Raw genomic sequence first — 22,063 nt, forward strand, 5'->3', positions numbered from 1 at the left:
TCACACCCACAAGTTTTTAGCTGCACTTTGGTGTTTCTGATTGCCTGTGTACATTTGTTTCTACATTGCCGAAAAGCAAGCCAATCACTTGGAGACTGGGAGGAACGGGTGTTCCGCCATAAGGTGTTCTTTTGACGGATTAACACAGCCAGATCTCGGGAAAACCAGGGACTGCACCGGTCTTTGATTCGTAGTTTAATGAGCGGAGCATGTTTATTGATGATCGGTCCAAAAGTCGATTTGAAGTAGGACCAAGTAGCATCTACAGTGGAAAATGTGTTAATTTTTTCCCAGCACACTGCAGCAATGTCCTGGAGAAAAGCGTCTTGGTTAAACATTTTCAGGGAGCATTTATAGACCATCATGGGTGGGCGTTTAACCGAAGAACTAGAGCATATGCAAGCAATAGCACAATGATCACTCAGATCTTGGCTAAAAACACCAGACTTATAGTTAGAGGGAGCGTTTGTAAGGATAACATCTAGCAGTGTGGCAGAAGAAGGAAACAGTACATTGCAGATGGTCTTTAATATATAAAGCAACATCACCCCCTTTGGTGGCTCTGTCCTGACGGAAAACAATGTAACCTGGTATAGAAATTACAGAATTGCCAGTACTTTTTCTAAGCCATGATTCTGAAATAGCAAGAACATCAGGAGTAGCAGTATGAATCCATGATTTCAACAAATCAAATTTTCATTGTCCACACCTTGGCTGTATTTGCAATCTTGCATTTATTTAATTCATCCTTCACTGTATTTCAAAATACCATCAGCCTTAATATCTTATTTGTAGATGTGGCAGGGAAATACGTTTTAATGACCATGTAAAATCAGAAGTAAAGCCAGACAGACTACAGATATTTTAGTTAAATGTTAAAAAAACATGGTGTTGTAAAAGACAAGACCTTATTATTATTTTAGATTGATTAAAAAAAATTAACAGACTATATTAAAGAGAACAAATTTGCACAAAGGTTTTTACTGGACAGTGACATGCAGAGTTCGTTGCTTTCATTCTCATTTTCATTAAAGAAATGTTGAAAATCTAAGTTGAAGTAAAAAACACGTCTAAATATCAAAGCAATTGTTGTATTCTGGTCCTCTCTAACTCCACCCACTGTGAGATGAGGTCTGCTTCAGCCTTCCTGGCTTCAATAACTGATGCTGGATCAGCAACATTGGAGCCTCTATGATTTAAAAAAATATGATGCTAAGATTTCAAGGGCGCATGGGGTATGACTTTGCGAAAGAAGCAGTTTGCTATACCTTAAATCAAGATGATGGGCTCCCCCAGCAATGTTGATAGCTATCAATGATGGACTCAAAGACTTTCGCACCTTAAAGATAATAAAGCTTTAGTTGTGCATTGCACTCAAGTCTCACATATATGTTAAATTCCTTACCCCTCCATTTGCCCATGGGTCCAGGTCACTATTGGAGAAAATGATGTTGCTTGCTCTGGAAAGAGCTGAACAAAAGCAGACACAAGATCACAAATACATCCATGTCTTCTATAACTAGAGTAAAATTGCAATCATCCGTCATATATATAGACACAAAGACACATTCTTTTTGTCAAGTACAAAATGACCTTGTGAATATCATGTGAAATCTAAGTCACTAGGATTTTCATTTTTAAGCATACTCTTATCTCTCTGTCATATTTTGCAAGTATTATGATTTGCTGGGCTAACCTGAGAGCACAGGCACTGTATTTCATGCCATGTCATGAGGGAATGTATGTTGTATGACAAAAAACGTCCGTGGGTATTTGAATTGTTTTAGGAGGAAAGGAAAATTCCTTGTATCCTTGAAAACTCAATTTTAAATACGAGTTGAAAGGAAATAGAGAACATAAATTTGTAAAAGTAAAATTAGAATCTTAGTAGTTCTCCAAAAGTCTGGTCCATTTCCATTCCAATTCCATCAAACAGTGATTCACTTGAGATTGACTCTGCCTGTCAGCCCATAGTCGTTGGTAATGCCTGGCCACGCATATGTAATCATAATTAAGCATTGTGTTTCACATAATGGTAGTAGGAGGGAACATTATTCACCAGAGTGTATTTTGAGGCCAGCATGAGCTCAGCTGTGGTGCAAGTTTTACAAAACGATTTGTGTCTAAAAATCATAAGATAAAAAAAAAAGGGTAAAACGCATCCTTTTACATCTTTGCATACAACAAACAACTTTTCATTTTGGACCATTAAATAATTATGTCCATTATGGGAGAAGTCCTCGCCAACCAGTCGTCTGTGGGGAGTCCCTCATGCGCCAAGTCACTTTTATTTGTTATTGGGCCAAGTCACGTTTTCAGAGCGTTGACATCTAAAGAGATGTTGCTATTTTCAAGCTGGAAATACAGTATAATAGTAGGGTTGGTTGTACAGTACATAGTAAACAAAGTGTTTACTACTGGAAAAAGAAAAAACAGATCAAATTCAAAGAAACATTTGGAGTGGCCACAGGTTGTGTGAAGCAGAAGTGCAACTAATGAATGAGATCCCTCAATTTTGAATTGTTGTATTGAGTCAACTTTATATTTCATTTACCGTATTTTTCGCACCAAAAGGCGCACTAGATTATAAGGCACACCCTCATTGAATTTTTTATTTCAGAAATTATTTCATATATAGGGCGCACCAGATTAAAAGGCGCATAAAATAGAAGCTATACTGCAACAAACTGAGGTTGACTAGGGTTGCGGTATGCATCCACTAGCCAATAACCAATGAGCCCTCTGTAAACAATCGCGTTTCTCAAACTACCTCCTATAAAATGATCGGAACTGACTAAAGTTCGATCTAACACCTTGGTACTGCTTACTTATGTTTCCCTTCCATATCGATCTGTAAATTTACTCGATACATTAACGGAGCCACCTATTTTGAACTGAAATAGCCTTGTACGTATAGCAGCTATCATTATAGCATTAGCCACCCGCAAACTCCCATGAGTCTCAGCTCGCAGACTCCCATGAGCCTCAGCAAAGTGTCGTGGCCCCCTGTAAACAATATAAAAGTGATCGGAACCGACTAAAGACTGATTTAACACATTGGTGCTGCTTATTTATGATTCCGTTGGTTATTGATCCATAAACGTACTCGAAAACATTCACGGACCAGCCTATTTTGAAATGGTACAACAGCTATTCAGTGACGCCCCCTGACCACGGTTGCCGTAATGCTGGGAAGCGATGCGACCTTGTAATTTACCAGTCGTACTAAAACGTACTGAAACATTTTGGCAGAACGCTGTTTACAACCAGTATGGATCAACAAATTCATCAATTGATCCATATATAAGGCGCTCTGCATTATACGGCGCACTGTTTTTTTGAGTAAATTTTAAGTTTTTAAGTGCACCTAATAGTGTGGAAAATATGGTAAGTGTTTTTGTATTGCATTTTTTAATAATGCACATTTGCTAATGTGCTTGACCTTTTTTCTTTTGAATTGTATTTATCATGCACACTTCAGTAAAAACGTGAATTTCCAATCCTTTCATCTTTGTGGATTCAACTGATTAGTCATGCACTACAATTTTGTAATGTCTTTGGTTTATGGTTTATTTCCTGGGGGAGCAGCTGCAAGAGACTTATAAAGTTGAGTCTAAGTCTAACTGTTGATAGTTTTGGTAATGTGTCCCAGTCTTTAACTGAATGTTTTGGTATGATGGTAGTGAAGCAGTTCAAGTGTGGAACTCAATCTTGACAACGCTTTCAGAAAACGGCCCATATACTATAACAATGGCAATAAAAAAAATAACGGCAGTTCTTGCCTGTGTTAGCCTCTTGAGGGCACCATGTGCATGCATGGAGTACAGTAATTCAAGATTCAAGAAGTTTATTGGCCATGTTAGGGCATGCCAAACAAGGAATTTGACTCCGGTAGATCTCAGCCTCTGTTCAACATTTAGGTGACTAACAACATTCAGGACAAGTGTGAAAATTGACAATTATTCTCATACATCCCCTGATCTTAAACTCCCAGGAGGGCAAGGAAAAACTCAAAACTCCTACTGGGGGAAATGAGAAACCTTGAGAAGAGACCACAGATGGGAAGATCCCTCTTCCAGGATGACCAGGCTGCAATGGATGCAGAGAGGACACATAGTACACGTAATATAGACAATTGTGTGTGTGTGTGTGCTTGCACACAGGGCGCTGTGATGCGAAGTGCAGTGGTGTTGGAGTAGTAGTGCTCGTAGTTAGTGCATGTTGCATGCTTCTTCCTGCTTGCTACCTTCTGCTTTCAGCTACTGCCGCCGGCTAGCCCCCTGTTTCCGGGGGCGAAAAGAGGAGCCGAGTGCGTAAGTCTCCTCAGCCGGTACATAGCCTCTCCACCGTCAAGACTTCTGCATGCCTCCTCGTGGCCACACACGGTAACTGGGTGCCTCTCGGCTCCAGGCCAAATTGCAGGGAATCGACCGGGGGAGCAACAGTGGGCCCCTAGGCGTGATGCACAGGCCCACCGGCGCGTGGATGTCCTGGCGCCCGCTAACCACTGTCCTAGCTATGGGTGAAATAGCACCCCCGCTGCCTTGTGGGTATCGTCTGGAACGAAAAGGCTAAGGGAGCAAACCCCGACAGCGAAGCCTGGACTCTTTATGCACATCAAGAGAGAAGGCTAAACTCTTTCCATCTGCGTTGCCTGAGACGCATACTGGGCATCACCTGGTGGGACAGGATCACAGACAGTGCAGTCCTGGAGAGTGCACAGCTCCCCACTATCCTCTCCCTGCTGAAACAGTGGCGTCTCCGTTGGCTGGGCCATGTCTGTCGGATAGAAGACGGTCGTATGCCAAAGGACATCTTATATGCAGAGCTAAAATCAGGCAAAAGGCAAGTAGGCCGCCCATTGCTCCGCTACAAGGATGTCTGCAAACAAGACCTCAAATCCTTCAACATCAACCCAGCCACCTGGGAAGACGTCGCCCAGGATCGCCACAAATGGCAACAGGCTCTCTGAAACGGGCTGCAGACCTACGAAATCACCCTGGCCCAACATCGGGAAACGAAAAGGAAGTTGAGGAAGCAGCAAGCCACCATGCCCCCACGTTCACCGGATCCGGCCCACACCTGTAACATCTGCGGCCGTGTTTGTCTCTCACGGATAGGACTCACCAGCCACAGCAGACGCTGTGCAAAGAAGACACAAGAAATCTATGGTCTTTCGAGACTGTGATGCCGATGATGATGATAGACAATTCAAAGATAAAGCATCGAGAGCAGGATGTCATTGCACAGCAATGACTCTGAGACTTTATGAGTGGTGTGAGTTTATCAGAGCGACAGCCTGGGGGAAGAAGCTGTGTCAATGTCTGCTGGTTTTGGCGTACAGCACTCTGTAACGCCGTCCGGAGGGAAGTAGTTCGAACAGACTGACCCGGGTGAGAAGGGTCTGGAGAGATGTTACTTGCAGGTACAAGTCTTGGATAGATGAGAGGTTGGTCCCGATTATATTTTCTGCAGTCCTGATTGTCCGTTGCAGTCTATGCTAGTCTTGTTTGGTGGCCGATCCAAACCAGACAGTGATGGAGGTGCAGAGGATAGACTGGATGATGGTAGTGTAGAAGGTCTTCAGCAGCTTCTGTGGCAAGTTGGAACTTCCTGAGCTGTCTCAGAAAGTACAGCCTCTGCTGGGCCTTCTTCCGTGCAGAGTCTATGTAGCTGGTCCATTTCAGGTCCCGAGAGATTGTGGATCCCAGGAACTTGAAGGTGTCTGTGGAGGGAATAGCATTAGTGAGGATAGTGAGAGGTGGAAGTGGTGAAGGGTCTCTCCTTAAGTCCACTGTCATCTCCACGGTCTTGAGCGGGTTCAGCTCCAGGTGGTTTTGGCTGCACCAGTGGACCAGCCGCTCCACTTCCTGTCCGTACGCAGTCTCTTCACTGTCCTGGATCAGCCCGATGAGAGTGGTAACGTCCGCATACTTCAGGAGCTTTACAGAAGTGTCGCCTGAGGAGCAGTTATTGGTGTAGAGAGAGAAGAGCAGTGGGGAGAGAACGCACCCCTGGGGGGCGCCAGTGTTGGTGGTCCGGGTGTCTGATGTGAGGGTCCCCAGCCTCACATGCTGTCTCCTGTTGGTCAGGAAGCTGGTGACCCAGTGACAGTTGGAGGCAGGCACCGCGAGCTGGATGAGCTTTTGAGGGGTTGTGGGTGGAGGTGTGTATGTTGATTGTACTGCAGGCGGTCCCCGTTGTGTGGCTGGACTGTTCAAACCTGCAGTAAAACCTGTTTAGCTGGTTTACAAGGACAGGAGGGTTCTTGAAGCCCGTAATGCTCTGCAGGCCTTTCCACACTGTTGAGGGATCAGGATTGGCAGCGAGGTGTCTTCCCAGGCTCTCCCCATAACACTTCTTGGCTTTCCTGATCTCTCGGTTCAGTGTGTTCCTGGTCTGCCTGAACAGGTCCCGGTCCCCACTCCTGTAGGCCTCCATCTTGGCTTTGCTCAGCACCCTGAGGTTTGGTGTAAACCACGGTTTGTTGTTGTTGTACGTGCAGAAGGTCTGCACGCACAAGTCTTCACAAAAGCTGATGTATGATGTCACAGTATCGGTGAGTTCATGCAGGTCTGAAGTTGCAGCTTCAAAAACACCCCAATCTGTGGTCAAAGCAGACCTGGAGGTCCATTTCGTCACAGTCCTCACCACAGGCTTAGAAGTTTTTTCATTTCTGCCTGTAATCTCTCGTTTATCGCAAATAATTGTTTCCAAGACCACCCACGATAGGTGAAAATCCACGATGTCGAGAAAATATATTGTTACAATATCCACAAAATACTTTTATGACCCTTTATTGTATTTTTAAACACTGTATTGTATTTTTAAATGCTTTATAGTATTTTTAAACACTTTTGTAAACATTTTAAACTCAAAACGATTTTCATAAAACATTCTTATTTATTTAAATAAATAAAGAAAATAAAGAAAATAAATAAGAGTAAATATATTGTTACAATACCCACACAAGATTTTTATGAACCCTTATTGTAGTTTTATATACTTTGTTTTTTAAACACTTTATGTATTTTTAAACAAAGAAATCAAACTGAATTTCAGAAACATTTATTTAAATAAATAAGAAAATAAATAAGGGTAAATATATTATTACAATGGCGGCTCAGTGGGGCACTGGTTAGCACGTCCGCCGCACAGTTAGGAGGGTGCGGGCTCAATTCCACCTCCGACCCTCCCTGTGTGGAGTTTGCATGTTCTCCCCGAGCCCGCGTAGGTTTTCTCCGGGCACTCTAGTTTCCTCCACATCCCCAAAACATGCTTGATAGGCCGATTGAGTACTCTAAATTGCCCTAGGTATGAGCGCGGATGGGTCTATGTGCCCTGCAATTGGCTGGCAACCGGTTCAGGGTGCCCCCCGCCTACTGCCTGATGACAGCAGGGATAGGCTCCAGCACACCCACGACCCCCGTGGGGATAAAGTGGTACAGAAAATGGATGGATATTGTTACAATATCCACACAAGACTTTTATGAACCTTTTATGAAGTGTAAACATGTCTGGCTCCTCTCTGCTCTTGTGCGCTGGCCAGCTGACGCGCCCCCGCGGCCCAGCGTGAGGGCATCCACACAAGACCTTTATAATTTTATTATCATACACTCTATTGTACTTTTAAATATGTCATTGTATTTTAAACACGTTTTTAAACATTTTAAAGTGTAAAAGTGTCACAGCTCTGCTCTGCTCTCGCTGTGCTGGCCAGCTGACACGCCCCGGCGGCCCAGCGTGAGGGCATCCGCACAAGACTTTTATAATTCTATTTTTAAACACCTTATTTTTAAACATTTAAAAAATTTAAAGTGTAAACGTGTCACGGCTCCGCTCTGCTCTTGCCGAGCTGACCGGCTGACGTGCCCCTGCAGCCCAGCGCGAGGGCATCCGCACAAGACCTTTATAATTTTATTTTTAAACACTTTGTTGTACTTTGAAACACCTTATTGTATCTTTAAACACTTTCTAAATAGCTTTAAAAAGCTTTCTATGCCCTTCTGCTTTGATTGACCAGCTCGTCAGCTTGCCTCGTCGTCCTGCTCTGCAGTCATTCCAGCTCTCCTTGTCGCCTTTAAACTTTGTGTGAGCCCGTGTTGCAGTGAGAAGCCTGTCGGGAGGCAATCACTGTGAACCGCATCACCTCACCGTAGCAAGTTTGGCTGCGCATACACAAGCTCGGCACCAAAGCTAACAAGCTAATCAACTCATTACGCATCAACGCATGCACTCGCTTTTTTCTTTTAAACTAAACAAAGTTTATGACCATCAAAAATGTGTGGGGTTGCTGGACCAAGTAAGAAGCCTGGCACCAAAGCTAACATGCTAATCAACGCATTACGCATCCACATACTCACTCGCTTTTTTCTTTTAAACTAAAGAAAGTTTATGACCATCAAAAATGTGTGGGGTTGCTGGACCAAGTAAGAAGCCAAACTGTATCACTTTGATACAGAATGAGAGTTGGACTATTTTTACCTCATTGACTGGGTTGACATTCCCTTTAGCACAGCTCCATCGAGTGTCTGCAGAACGCAACCCTAGTCAACCCCAGTTTTATGCAGTAGCTTCTATTCAATGCGCCTTTTAATCTGGTAATCTATATATGAAATAATTTCTAAAATAAAAAATTCAATGAAGATGCGCCTTATAATCAAGTGCGCCTTATAGTGCAGAAAATACTGTAACATGGATAAAAGCTCAAAGCGTCATTTGGGTCAGATTTCAAAAATCAAAACAAGTTATGTAGATGTATGTTTTTCATACATGGTTGTCAAAAAATATTTCAATCAATCAAGGAGTAAAAATGGCTAAACATGCAGCTAAACACTTCATCGGTATTGTTACTACTTGATCTTAGTGCTGCCTTCGACACTGTAGACTTTGATATTTATTAGAGTGTCTTAAAGGTTGTGTTGGTATTTCAGGGTCAGCACTAGGCTGGTTCTATTCCCATCTATCAGACAGGACGCATCGAGTGGTCCATGGCAATACGTCCTCTGAGCTCTATAATGTTAAGTGTGGTGTCCCACAGGGATCGATACTCGGACCGATTCTATTTAATATTTATATGATTCCACTTGGGGACATAATACGTAAATATAATAAAGTGGAGCCTCAGTTTTCGAACGTCCCGTTTCTTGAACAAATCGCTATTCGAACAAAAAATTGGACATTTTTTTGCTTCGGATGTCGGACGAAATTTTGTTGTCGAATTTCGCGGGATCAGCCGAGAGGACCCGCATGCCAACTGACTCCATTTGTTATTACATTCTCGTTACTCTGAGGATTGCATCAACTCTAATCATGCCTCCAAAGGAAGCAAGTGGGGGCAGTAAAGCCACCCTAAAACACAAACACGCTCCTAAAGCAATACGACAGTGAGCGCCCGGCACGCTGCGGTTGCGTAGTCGGACCAAATTAAGCTCCCTGCGCACTGAGGTCCACTTAAATTTTGGAAAGTCCATTAGGACTTTAAAAATATTTTCTAAATTTTAGCGACTGCTCTGTCACAATAATGCGACCAGCATGGTGCAGTTGCGCAATCGGTGGCGCGCTACAGTTGCGCGTTCGGCGGTGCGCTGCAGTTGCGCGATCAGACAAAATTAAGCTCCCTGCGCACTGAGGTCCACTTAAATTTTGGAAAGTACATCAGAACTTTAAAAATATTTTCTAAATTTCAGCGACGGCTCTGTCACAATAATGCAACCAGCGTGGTACAGTTGCGCGGTCGGCAACGCGCTACGGTTGCGCATTCGGTGGTGTGTTGCAGTTGCGCTGTCGGAAGAATATGCGCAAATGAAAAAATGCTTTAAAAAGCCGTTTTTTTGTTGCTTGGAACGGATTTTTTTTTTCCATTATTTGTACTGGGAAAACATGATTCGGAATTCGAACAATTCACTTCTCGAACAGCCTTCTGGAACGGATTGGGGTCGAAAACCGAGGCTCCACTGTATTAGTTTTCAATGTTACGCGGATGACAACCAATTATATATGTCGTTGTCGATGACAGATTCGCGGGACTGTTGTAATCTTGAGGTGTGCCTTACGGAGATGTCTCTCTCTCTCTCTCTCTCTCTCTCTCTCTCTCTCTCTATATATATATATATATATATATATATATGTATATATATATATATATATATATATATATATATATATATATATATATATATATATATATGTGTGTATATGACGCCCATCATCATGAAGTGCTTTGAGCGGCTTGTCATGGAGCACATCAAATCCGTTCTCCCCCCCACCATTGACCCTTTCCAGTTTGTGTACCGTGCCAAGCGGTCCTCTGAGGATGCCATCTGCTCTGCCCTCCACTCGGCCCTCACCCACCTGGAGAGAAAGGACTCATATGTGAGGTTGCTGTTTGTGGACTTCAGCTCTGCCTTCAACACCATTGTGCCGCAGCGACTCATCTGCAAACTCGACGAGCTGGGCCTCAGTACCTCCCTCTGCAACTGGCTACTGGACTTCCTCTGTCAGAGGCCTCAGGTGGTGCGTGTTGCGACAAAATCTTCGCCAGCATCACGCTGAGCACGGGGGCCCCCCAGGGCTGCGTGCTCAGTCCATTGCTCTTCACCCTGCTGACGCATGACTGCACTGCGACCTACAGCGACAACCGCATAGTGAAGTTTGCTGACGACACGACTCTGGTGGGTCTCATCACGAAGGGCGACGAGACTCGGTACAGGTCGGAAGTTGACCTTCTGACCACGTGGTGAGGGACAACAACCTCCTGCTGAACGTCAACAAGACCAAGGAAATCGTTGTTGACTTCCGGAAGGGTCACACAAAACACCTGCCGCTGATCATCGACGGTGCTGTGGTGGAGAGGGTGAGCTGCACCAAGTTCCTGGGGGTGCACATCAGTGAGGACCTCTCCTGGTCCGCAAACACCTCGTCACTGGCAAAGAAAGCTCAGCGCCGCCTGTACTTCCTGCGGAAGCTCAGGCGTGCATGTGCTCCTCAGGCAGTCCTGTCTACATTCTACCATGGCACCATTGAGAGCGTCCTCACCAGTTGCATCGCTGTCTGGGGTGGTAACTGCACTGAACAGAACTTGAAGGCCCTGCAGCGCATAGTGAATACGGCTGGTAAGATTATTGGTGCTTCGCTCCCCTCCCTGAAGGACATTTACACCTCCCATCTCGCCCGCAAGGCAACCTCGATTGCCAGAGATGTGAGTCACCCGGCTCACTCTTTGTTTGACCTTCTGCCCTCTGGGAAGAGGTACAGGAGCCTGCGCTCCCGCACCACCAGACTCGCCAACAGCTTCTTTCTCCAGGCTGTTAGGGCCCTGAACTCGCTACCCCCTTCTGCGTAGCGTGCGGCACTGTTGCGCTATTTTCGGGAATGTCTGCTGTACGCGCACTTGCTCCTTTTTTTCTGCTCCTCTTATTTATTTATTTATTGTTGTGTTATTTATTCAGCACGCTTTTGTTATACTTGTTTACTTGTTTGTCTGTTGGGAGCCATGTCTTGTCACCGTGGGATAGGGGGGAACGAAATTTCGGTTTCTTTGTGTGTCTTTGGCATGTGGAGAAATTGACAATAAAGCTGACTTTGACTTTGTTGTAAAAATTGTATTTGAAGAATTTGAAGCAATCTAGGACAATTAAAGACAAGACAAAATTATACTAAAATGTGACAAAAGCTAGATGGAAGAGAGTTTGAGCTAATGAATGGGGAAGATGAAACAGAAAAAACAGGAATTGTGAGTGGGTGGGAGAAATGGGACTAGGTGGAAAAAAAATCTAGAAATGTGGTGTAGTATAGAGGAGAATGAGGGTCAGGCACAGCAAACAGAGTAATTGTGTGAATGAAAGGATGATCAGTAGAACTACAAGATGAATAGATGGAGAAGGTACAGGTATCACCCAGTATCAGCTGATCTTAGGGGCATAACGATTCACTTAAGGCAGTGCTTCTCAATAATTTTCTGTGATGCCCCCCCTAGGGAGAAGAAAACATTTCGTGCTCCCCGCATGTTATTAACAGTAAAGAAAAACAAAATATAAATAAAAAAGAAAGATCAACTTACAATAAAAAAATAACTATTAATAACATAGTTTTTAGTCTATAACAGAACAGATTCAATGTGCATCACATTGCCTGAAATTAAAAATAAATTATAATTATTTAAACTATAAACATTCTTGACCAACTGCCATTTTATGCTGGAAAAAATACAATAAAATAATAATAAACATACATAATATTAAATTAAATAACAGCAATAAATAATATTCAATTCAAAGTAATCAGCAACATTAACTCAGGAGCACAATATATAAAACATTTTAACCTACAAAACAAAAATGAATTAAACAATTTGTGCTCAAAATGAGGCAACATGACGGAGACCATATCCACGGCTGCAGGTAATATCAGCACTTCTGCAATGGTGTGTTTTTTTTCTTGCACTGAGCAATTTGGTACGCTGCTTTATATGATGCTTACAGTGCTTGCTGATTAACTGAAGTAGCACAATGATTGTTGGCAATATTCAGGCCGTTTTTGCTGAAAAACCTCAAGCATCTTATCAGCGTGATTGGGGTGCAATGACTTTATAAGTGCCGCCTTAATTTATTTGGCTTCATACTGTCCGCTGCCAACATTGTAAGGCACAGTAAACACACCAGTCTTTCCTCGTCTCCCATCGTAGTCGCTCTGAAGCCGAGCCCTACGTATGCTTCGTCATATTTCCTTGTCTTATCTTTCGTGTGACTCTCAATTCTCTCATCTCCGTCTCTCTCCGCCGTTCTTTTCAACCCTGTTCAATATTTTTCCTTGGTGTCCCACTGCACTTTTTACCGCCTGCTCTGTGCTGTGTGTGCGTATGTTCCGTGCGCTCTACACTGTAGAGCGACTGCTTGCGCACACTCTTCCAGTGATACCGCCACTCCCACCTACTGCAGTGGACGTCTAACTACCCTTTAATCTAATACAGCCAAAAGAAAAGCTGGTGTCACACGCGCCAATATTTCAATCATTTGTTCTTTTCAGCTTTTGTTCGTACCTCTGAGTTGACCAACATAGTACATAGCTTAGTGACTAAGAGTGAATGTCTCTCTCTTATAGTACAGTTTTTTTAAATTCTCTTTTTATTCCATTTTTACAGATCCAAACCAACAGTGCATACACAACCCATCTGCTCTTACATGTCACAAATATCACTGACTGTATTCATCAACATCAACAAATTCAGGTTGATAAGGATCTTATTTTCTTGCATACCACTGAAGTTCAAACTTTCAACATTCAGAACAATAAACCTTTGGGGTGTACAAATAGTGTCAGGCAGGGGACAAGGCGAAGGACTCGGATGCAGAGTCGTATCTATCTGGGATTTATTCCAGCAAGCACTCAGAGCAAAAGTACAAAACAAAGCGCCTCTTGCGAGGGAAAACACGGGGCAAAAAGTACAAACAAAAGGCGTCGCACTGTGGCGAGTCAAAAGGCTAAAAGTACAAATCAAAACGCCTCTTTCGAGGGAAAACGTGTAGCAAAAAGTACCAACAAAAGGAGTCGCACTGGAACGAGACAAAAGGGCGCTGGAGACCCAGGCACAACCAAAAGCGTCGCTCGGCGGCGAGACAAAAAGGAGAGTTCTTTCAGAGAGTTCGGACATCAAGGAATCGCTGGTGGTCGGGACGAGGCTAGACACACTGGCACAAGACAAGGGGAAGACACGGACTAAATACACACAAACGGGCGGGGACACAGGTGATGACAATTAGTATCGATTACGCGGGTGCACACAATCGGGATCAGGGAAGACAAGACAACCAACACCGAGGAAGGAAACACGAACTGAAACGGAAGGAATGACAAAATAAAACCGGAAGTAAAGTTACGACAATTGACGAGACAAAAAACTGAAAAAATAAACGCGACCGCATGACAGAACCCCCCCCCCTAGGGCCGGATCCCAGACGGCCCAGGAGCCCCAGGGTGAGCCGCATAGAAGTCCTCAAAAAGTCCCGGGTCCAAAATATAACTAGGCGGCACCCATTGCCGCTCCTCCGGTCCATAACCCTCCCAGTCCACCAGGTACTGCCAGCCCCGGCCTCTTCTGCGCACATCCAATAGTTCTTTGACGGTGTAGGCCGTCCCACCGTCCACAGTCCGCGGAGGCGGAGGGGGCGCCGGATCCGGCACCAACGGGCTGTCCACCACCGGCTTGACCTTCCCAACGTGAAAGGTGGGGTGGACTGCAAGGGACCTGGGCAAGCGTAGACGCACCGCGGCCGGGTGCACGACCTTGGCGATGGGGAACGGACCCACGAAGCGAGGCGCCAGTTTCCTGGAGTCCCCCCGGTGGGGAAGATCCTTGGTGGATAGCCAGACACGTTGACCTCTCTGGTACACGGGCGCCGGACGTCTCCTCCGGTCAGCCATCCGCTTTACCCGGTCCCCCTGTCGGACCAGCGTGGCCCGAGCCGCCGACCAGACGCGATGACAGCGGCGCACCAAGGCGTGGGCCGAAGACACCGTCACCTCCGGCTCGCTGTCAGGGAAGACAGGGGGCTGGTAGCCAAACACACACTTGAAGGGGGACATACCTGTAGCCGTGGTGGGCAGGGAGTTGTGGGCATACTCCACCCAGGAGAGGTTCTTGCTCCACGAGGAGGGGTTCTGGGAGACCAGGCAGCGGAGACTGGTCTCCAACTGTTGATTAATACGTTCTGTCTGTCCGTTTGCCTCCGGGTGATAGCCTGACGTGAGACTCACGGTTGCCCCTATGAGCTTGCAAAACTCCCGCCAAAACCTGGATACGAATTGGGGCCCTCTATCGGAAACTATGTCTTTCGGGAACCCATGAACCCGGAATATGTGGTCCATCATCACGGTGGCCGTTCGTTTAGCGGACGGGAGCTTGGGCAAGGCGATAAAATGAGCCATCTTTGAAAATCTATCCACCACTGTGAGTATGGTGGTTCGCCCATGCGAGGTCGGAAGCCCGGTGACGAAGTCCATAGATATCTCCGCCCACGGGCGCGAAGGAATGGGTAGGGGATGCAGCAACCCCATGCGGGCGCCGTGGGCGTTCTTATTCCGGGCGCAGACGGGACAGGCGGCAACGTATTCCTTGACGTCTGCCCTCATGGAGGGCCACCAGAATCGCTGCTGGATTACGAACAGCGTTCGGCGCATGCCCGGATGGCAGGAGAGTCTGGAGGTGTGAGCCCAATGGATGACTTGGGATCGTAATTGAGCAGGGACAAATAGTCGGTTCTCAGGGCAACCACTAGGGGGTGGTTCGTTACCATTGGCCTGCTGTACCCGGCCTTCGATAGGCCAGGTCACGGCTCTAACCAGGCAATGAGAAGGCAGGATAGTCTCAGGCTTCTTAATTTCTGGGTCCGAGTTGAAAACACGGGAGAGGGCGTCAGGCTTGGTGTTCTTGGTTCCCGGTCTGTAGGACAAAGTGAAGTTAAAACGATTGAAAAAAAGTGACCAGCGGGCTTGGCGTGAATTCAGTCTCTTAGCTGACTTAATGTATTCTAAATTTTTATGGTCTGTCCAGACCAAAAAAGGCTGCTGTGCTCCCTCTAACCAATGTCTCCATTCTTCTAATGCCAGCTTGACTGCCAACAGTTCGCGATCCCCCACGTCATAATTCTGTTCGGCGGGCGTCAGCCGTCGAGACAGGAACGCGCACGGATGGAGCTTGTTGTCGCTCTTGGCCCTCTGCGAAAGGATGGCACCTACTCCTTGATTGGAGGCGTCCACCTCCACCACAAACTGCCGCGACGGATCAGGGAGCGTGAGGATGGGAGCGGTGCTGAAACGGTTCTTTAGCTCCTGGAAGGCCGCCTCCGCCTCTGCTGACCAGCGGAAGGGGACTTTAGGAGACGTGAGCGCGTGCAAGGGAGCCGCTGTGGCACTGAAGCCCTTAATGAATCGCCGATAAAAATTGGCAAAGCCCAGGAATTGTTGCACCTTCTTGCGTGAGTCAGGGGTAGGCCATTCCGTTACCGCGCTTACTTTCGCCGGGTCCATCTCTACTTTGCCCGGGGCTACGATGAAGCCGAGAAAAGAAACGGTGCTCTTGTGAAATTCACTTTTCTCGGCCTTTACGTATAGTTGGTGTTCCAGGAGTCGTTGCAACACCGTCTCGACGTGAACCCTATGGGTCTTCAGATCTGGGGAGTAAATCAAAATATCGTCCAAATATACGTACACAAACCGGTCCAAACAGTCTCTCAAAACATCGTTTATCATGGCCTGAAACACAGCGGGAGCATTGGTGAGGCCAAATGGCATGACGCGGTATTCAAAATGTCCTCGATGCGTGTTGAACCCTGTCTTCCATTCGTCCCCTTCCCGGATGCGCACCAGATGGTAGGCGTTGCGCAGATCTAACTTGGTGAACACCCGGGCTTGCTGTAATTGGTCGAACACGGTCGACATCAGTGGGAGCGGATACCGATTCTTGATGGTGATCTGATTGAGGGGACTATAATCAATGCAGGGACGTAGGGTGCCGTCCTTCTTGCCCACGAAAAAGAACCCCGCCCCCGCAGGCGACGACGACGGTCGAATCAGCCCTGCTTGCAAGGAGGAGTCTATATATTCATTCAAGGCTTGCTTCTCAGGTCCCGAGAGAGAATACAGCCTCCCCTTGGGTATCGTTGATCCCGGCAGCAGGTCAATGGCGCAATCATACGGACGGTGGGGAGGCAGAGAGGTAGCCTTGGCCTTGCTGAATACCTCGGCCCATTGGTGGTAACACGCAGGGACCCCGGTTAAGTCTGGGGTTGGCGCGTCTGGAGCGGAAGGCACAGGGCGCGGGTTAGACTTGATACAGGAATCATGACAGTCGGACCCCCATCCCGTTATTTCCCCTGATCCCCAGTCTATAGCGGGGTTGTGGCGTTGAAGCCATGGATACCCGAGAACGAGAGGGTTCATTGGTGAGGTCACGACATGTAGACGTATGTTCTCCTGGTGGAGGCCAATTGACAACGAGACTGGTTCGGTTATGTGAGTTATCTCAAAGAGTGCCTGTCCATTGAGTGCCTTAGCTTTCACGGGAGTGTTCAGTAGCTCAGTCTTTACCCCGCACCGGCGAGCAAAGGCCCAGTCTATCAAGCTTTCGTCTGCTCCTGAGTCTATTAATACTTCGAGTTCTATCTCTCTTCCCGACTGGGTGATCCTGCCCTTGGGAAGCACTCGCCCCGGGGACAGAGCCGCCGAGAAGGCGCTTGCCTTCAGGGTCCTCCTTACTGGACAGGAGAGAAGGAGGTGTCCGAGCTCGCCGCAGTAGTAGCATCTTCCCTCTCGGCGCCGCCGTAACTTCTCCTCCTCTGTTAACTTGGCTCTGCCCAACTGCATCGGTTCTGGCTCCTGGCGCTGCCGATCCCCGTACGGCCTGGAGTGGTGAGCGTCAGGGCCGGCTACTGGAACGAAGGCGGGAGCGTTGCTGCGTCGGTGCTTTCTCCACTCTTGCAGCCGGTTGTCAGTGCGGATAGCCAGAGCGATGAGGGCGTCGAGGTCGGTGGGAAGATCTAAGGGGATTAGCTGATCTTGGATGGGTCCTGACAGGCCCCGGAGGAAGATGTCATATAGTGCCGCCGCATTCCACCCGCTCGCCGCGGCCAGCGTGCGGAACCGGATGGCGTAGTCTCCGACGGTGTCTTGTCCCTGGTCTATCTGACAGAGTTGGCGAGCCTTGTCTCGGTCAGCGGAAATGGGATCGAACACCGTTCGCAGGGCCTGGATGAAAGCGGGGAGAGAGTGACAGGAGATGGAATCCCTGGCCCATTCCGCGGTGGCCCATGTGCGGGCCCTTCCCGTCAGGTAGGATACCATGTAGGCCACCTTGGAGCGCTCGGTGGGGAATTCTGCTGGGGAACTCTCAAAGTTCATCTCGCATTCTGTAATAAAAGCCCGGCTAAGGCCGGGTTCTCCGGAGTAGCGCTCTGGAGGAGCCAGTCTGGCACTGCCAGTCATGGGACCTCTTGCAAGGGAAGGAACGGGGGAAGCGACGGGTGTACTGGAGGTCGCTGCTGGTCCCGCGTTCAAGAGCGAGAGCACTTCCTGCATTTGCTGACCCAGCTTTGCTACTTGGGTGGCGACCGCTCCTCTGAAATTTTCTTGATTCCTAGCGAGTCCTCGGATCTCTTCTCCCAAGTCGCCCACCTCCCTCTGGTGCTGGGCGAGCAGTGAGGCATGGGAGCGCACTGTGGCGCACAGGTGCTCCGACTCTGCCGAGTCCATGTCTGGCCAGTGTGTACTGTCAGGCAGGGGACAAGGCGAAGGACTCGGATGCAGAGTCGTATCTATCTGGGATTTATTCCAGCAAGCACTCAGAGCAAAAGTACAAAACAAAGCGCCTCTTGCGAGGGAAAACACGGGGCAAAAAGTACAAACAAAAGGCGTCGCACTGTGGCGAGTCAAAAGGCTAAAAGTACAAATCAAAACGCCTCTTTCGAGGGAAAACGTGTAGCAAAAAGTACCAACAAAAGGAGTCGCACTGGAACGAGACAAAAGGGCGCTGGAGACCCAGGCACAACCAAAAGCGTCGCTCGGCGGCGAGACAAAAAGGAGAGTTCTTTCAGAGAGTTCGGACATCAAGGAATCGCTGGTGGTCGGGACGAGGCTAGACACACTGGCACAAGACAAGGGGAAGACACGGACTAAATACACACAAACGGGCGGGGACACAGGTGATGACAATTAGTATCGATTACGCGGGTGCACACAATCGGGATCAGGGAAGACAAGACAACCAACACCGAGGAAGGAAACACGAACTGAAACGGAAGGAATGACAAAATAAAACCGGAAGTAAAGTTACGACAATTGACGAGACAAAAAACTGAAAAAATAAACGCGACCGCATGACAAATAGTCCTCAAAATGAAAATAAAGTACAAAAACCAGAATTATATAAATGACAGTCAAATACTTGACATATTGCAGCCACTTCTCCCATTTTTTGAAGAACATATGCTTCTGAAGTCTTAGCGCAAATGTTACTCTTTCCATATTAAATATCCCATAGACAATGTCTATCCATTCATTTACAGTCGGCTGTCAATTTTCAGCCATTTCCTTGTTATTGCTTTCCTGGCTGCAGCGCTCAATATCAAGAATACATATTTATCCTGTGAAGATACATTTTCCAATTCAAAAGCACAAAACCACACAAATTCTACCGTAATTTTTGGACTAAAAGTCGCTCCGGAATATAGGTCGCATTAGCCATAAAAGGCACAATAACGTGAAAAAAAAAAACATATATAAGTCGCTCCGGAGTACAAGTCGCACCAAGAACAGACATGAACGAGCAACAACAGGCTAAACGATAGGTATGCTAACGTGACAAACACAAACGAAGAGCTGAGAACAGGCCTGACGTAACAATCAGAGTTATTCAAATAACTATTACATAAATAACACATTTATAAAACCATATGTGTCACTCCAATTCATTAAATCTATCAATCGTCCTTTATGGAAACGATGCCGTGTACACGCCGCGCCGCTGACGTCTAAATATTCTAAATATTCCACAGACCCATATAACGATATATAAAGTATATATCAAATAACTATCACATAAACAACAATATAATCAAACCATCTGTGTCACTCCAAATCATTAAATCCATCGATCAAATTCCTCGTCCTTTGTCAACAACGCCGCGCGTGCGCCCTGACGTCAGCCTTGTCGTTATTCCACAGATCTAGTATATAACTATATTATAGCGTTAACAAAGAACAAGGAAAGACGTGGGTTTGGTAAACGTCTCTTTAACAAAACAAGAGTTCAACGAGCCAACAAGTACTGAACTGTAACGATAAAAACATATACAAGTTGCTATACGAAATAAAATATATCAAATAACTATAACATAAATAGTTCACCACCACACGGCCCCAAGCACCGGCGTGGACTTCCAGGTGTGTGGCGGCGTGGACTTCCATGCCCGGAGGTGGCACTTCCAGCCACGGAGGTGGAAGAGAGCTCCATAGAATAGGACCGGGCGTGCGTAAAAGCCATGTTCGAGCCCCATCCAACGTCCCCGGACAGCCACCCGGCCGAGCGCCGGCCCACGATTTCCATCCACGGAGGTGAAAGAGAGCTCCCTAGAGTAGGACCGGGCGTGCGTAAAAGCCATGTCCGAGCCCCATCCACCGTCCCCGGACAGCCACCCGGCCGAGTGCCGACCCCCGACTTCAATCCACGGAGGTGAAATAAAGCTCCGTAGGACCGGGCGTGCGTAAAAGCCATAATAGTTTTTCAAACCTTCTGTGTCACTCTAAATCATTAAATCCTTCAAACTCTTCATCCTCCGTGTCACTTACAAACAAAGCCGCTAATGATGCCGGTACTACGTGGGGCCCTTCGTCATCCCGTGATCGAATCTTTGTCCTTTATGTACACAACCGCCGCGCCACTTGAAATTCAAATTTATTTATTTTTTTTTAATTTTGAAAATTTGTGAAAAAATTCACATATGAGTCGCTCCTCATCATAAATCGCCTCCCCACCCAAACTATGAAAAAAAACGCGATTTATAATCTGAAAATTACGGTAATTTGAAAGGAATATCCCTGTGGATCACCTTTTGTAATATCTTATGAACCTCCACCCAGAACGGACCAGAACACAAGTGATTCTCCTCTTGGTGTCCACATTGGCTCCAACAAGCCGCTGAGCTAGTCCAATGTCTCTTCCGTGAAGGTGTGAGAAAAAATCTCACCAGGGTGTCAGGAATGAGTTGAGCCAGGGCGACCAAATGCAGCTTGAACCAGGATTTATTGCAGGGAAAAGGAGTTGGAAGGGAGGCAGGTGGGGAACGAACGACACAGACGGGAGGAAGACTCACGGCCAGCAAAACAGACAGACTGACCGACATGAAGTCCCCTTGGACAAGATTAAAATTCTGACCGTGAGCCTTCAGACAGACCGAGGGAAAACCAGATGACACGAACAGGAACACTGGGCACGAACAGGAACGGACACAACAGTAGACACCGACAGGGAGAAACACACGGGCAGGGCTTAAATACACAGGGTAACAATAGGAAGCAGGTGACAGACATTATGGTAACGAAAGGGGTGTGGCCGAGCAAAGTGCAGGCCGAGCGTGCTGTGGCACGGGCGTGACAGTACCCCTCCCACAAGGGACGGCTCCCGACGTCCCAAAAAAGAAAAAGTCCAAGACTGTCCAACAAGAGCCGGGAGGAAATGGGGAGGTGGCCGCATGTCACACACCGCCGAAGGCCGACTGGGTGACGGCCGCTGGATCCACGCCGCCGGAACTGGTGGCGGCCGCAGCATCCGCGCCGTCGGGATTGGATCGGGGGGCGGCCGTGCGTCATGCGCCGTTGAAGCCGACGGGGTGACGGCCGCTGGATCCGCGCCGCCGGAACTGGTGGCGGCCGCAGCATCCGCGCCGTCGGGACTGGGTCGGGGGGCGGCCGTGCGTCATGCACCGTTGAAGGCCGACGGTGACAGCCGCTGGATCCGCGCCGCCGGAACAAGTGGCGGCCGCAACATCCGCGCCGTCGGATCTGTTTTGGGGGGGGGGGGCAACCGTGCATCTTGCGTCGCTTGAACTCATCTCCTTGGCGACCATGCAACAGTTGCGGGAGCCGGCAAAGGGTTGGTCCAAGCGCTGGTCGCTGTGATGGTCGGTGTCTTCTGTCAGGAATGAGTTGAGCCAGGGCGACCAAATGCAGCTTGAACCAGGATTTATTGCAGGGAAAAGGAGTTGGAAGGGAGGCAGGTGGGGAACGAACGACACAGACGGGAGGAAGACTCACGGCCAGCAAAACAGACAGACTGACCGACATGAAGTCCCCTTGGACAAGATTAAAATTCTGACCGTGAGCCTTCCTCCCGTCTGTGTCGTTCGTTCCCCACCTGCCTCCCTTCCAACTCCTTTTCCCTGCAATAAATCCTGGTTCAAGCTGCATTTGGTCGCCCTGGCTCAACTCATTCCTGACACAGGGTTTTCCAACAAAACTCTCGCCATATATCCGAGTGAGAAGTCTTCCACTGCATCATGGACAACTTTTCCCA

At 47.4% G+C, this 22,063-nt stretch overlaps 1 long non-coding RNA gene across 3 annotated transcripts in view; it reads right to left on the reverse strand.

Annotated features, from left to right (window-relative positions):
- Positions 1–513: 513 nt before the first annotated feature.
- The window catches only part of LOC125965736 (uncharacterized), a 76,951-nt gene continuing 55,401 nt past the window's right edge, over positions 514–22,063 (reverse strand). For all 3 annotated transcript variants that reach the window (XR_011086603.1, XR_011086601.1, XR_011086602.1), the window contains 3 exons: positions 1,406–1,470; positions 1,269–1,339; positions 514–1,189 (listed from right to left, as the gene is read on the reverse strand). This is a non-coding gene — a long non-coding RNA (uncharacterized lncRNA). The remainder of the gene's footprint in view (positions 1,190–1,268; positions 1,340–1,405; positions 1,471–22,063) is intronic.

Source organism: Syngnathus scovelli, chromosome 3 (genome assembly GCF_024217435.2).
Source record: "Syngnathus scovelli strain Florida chromosome 3, RoL_Ssco_1.2, whole genome shotgun sequence".
NCBI lineage: Eukaryota > Metazoa > Chordata > Actinopteri > Syngnathiformes > Syngnathidae > Syngnathus > Syngnathus scovelli.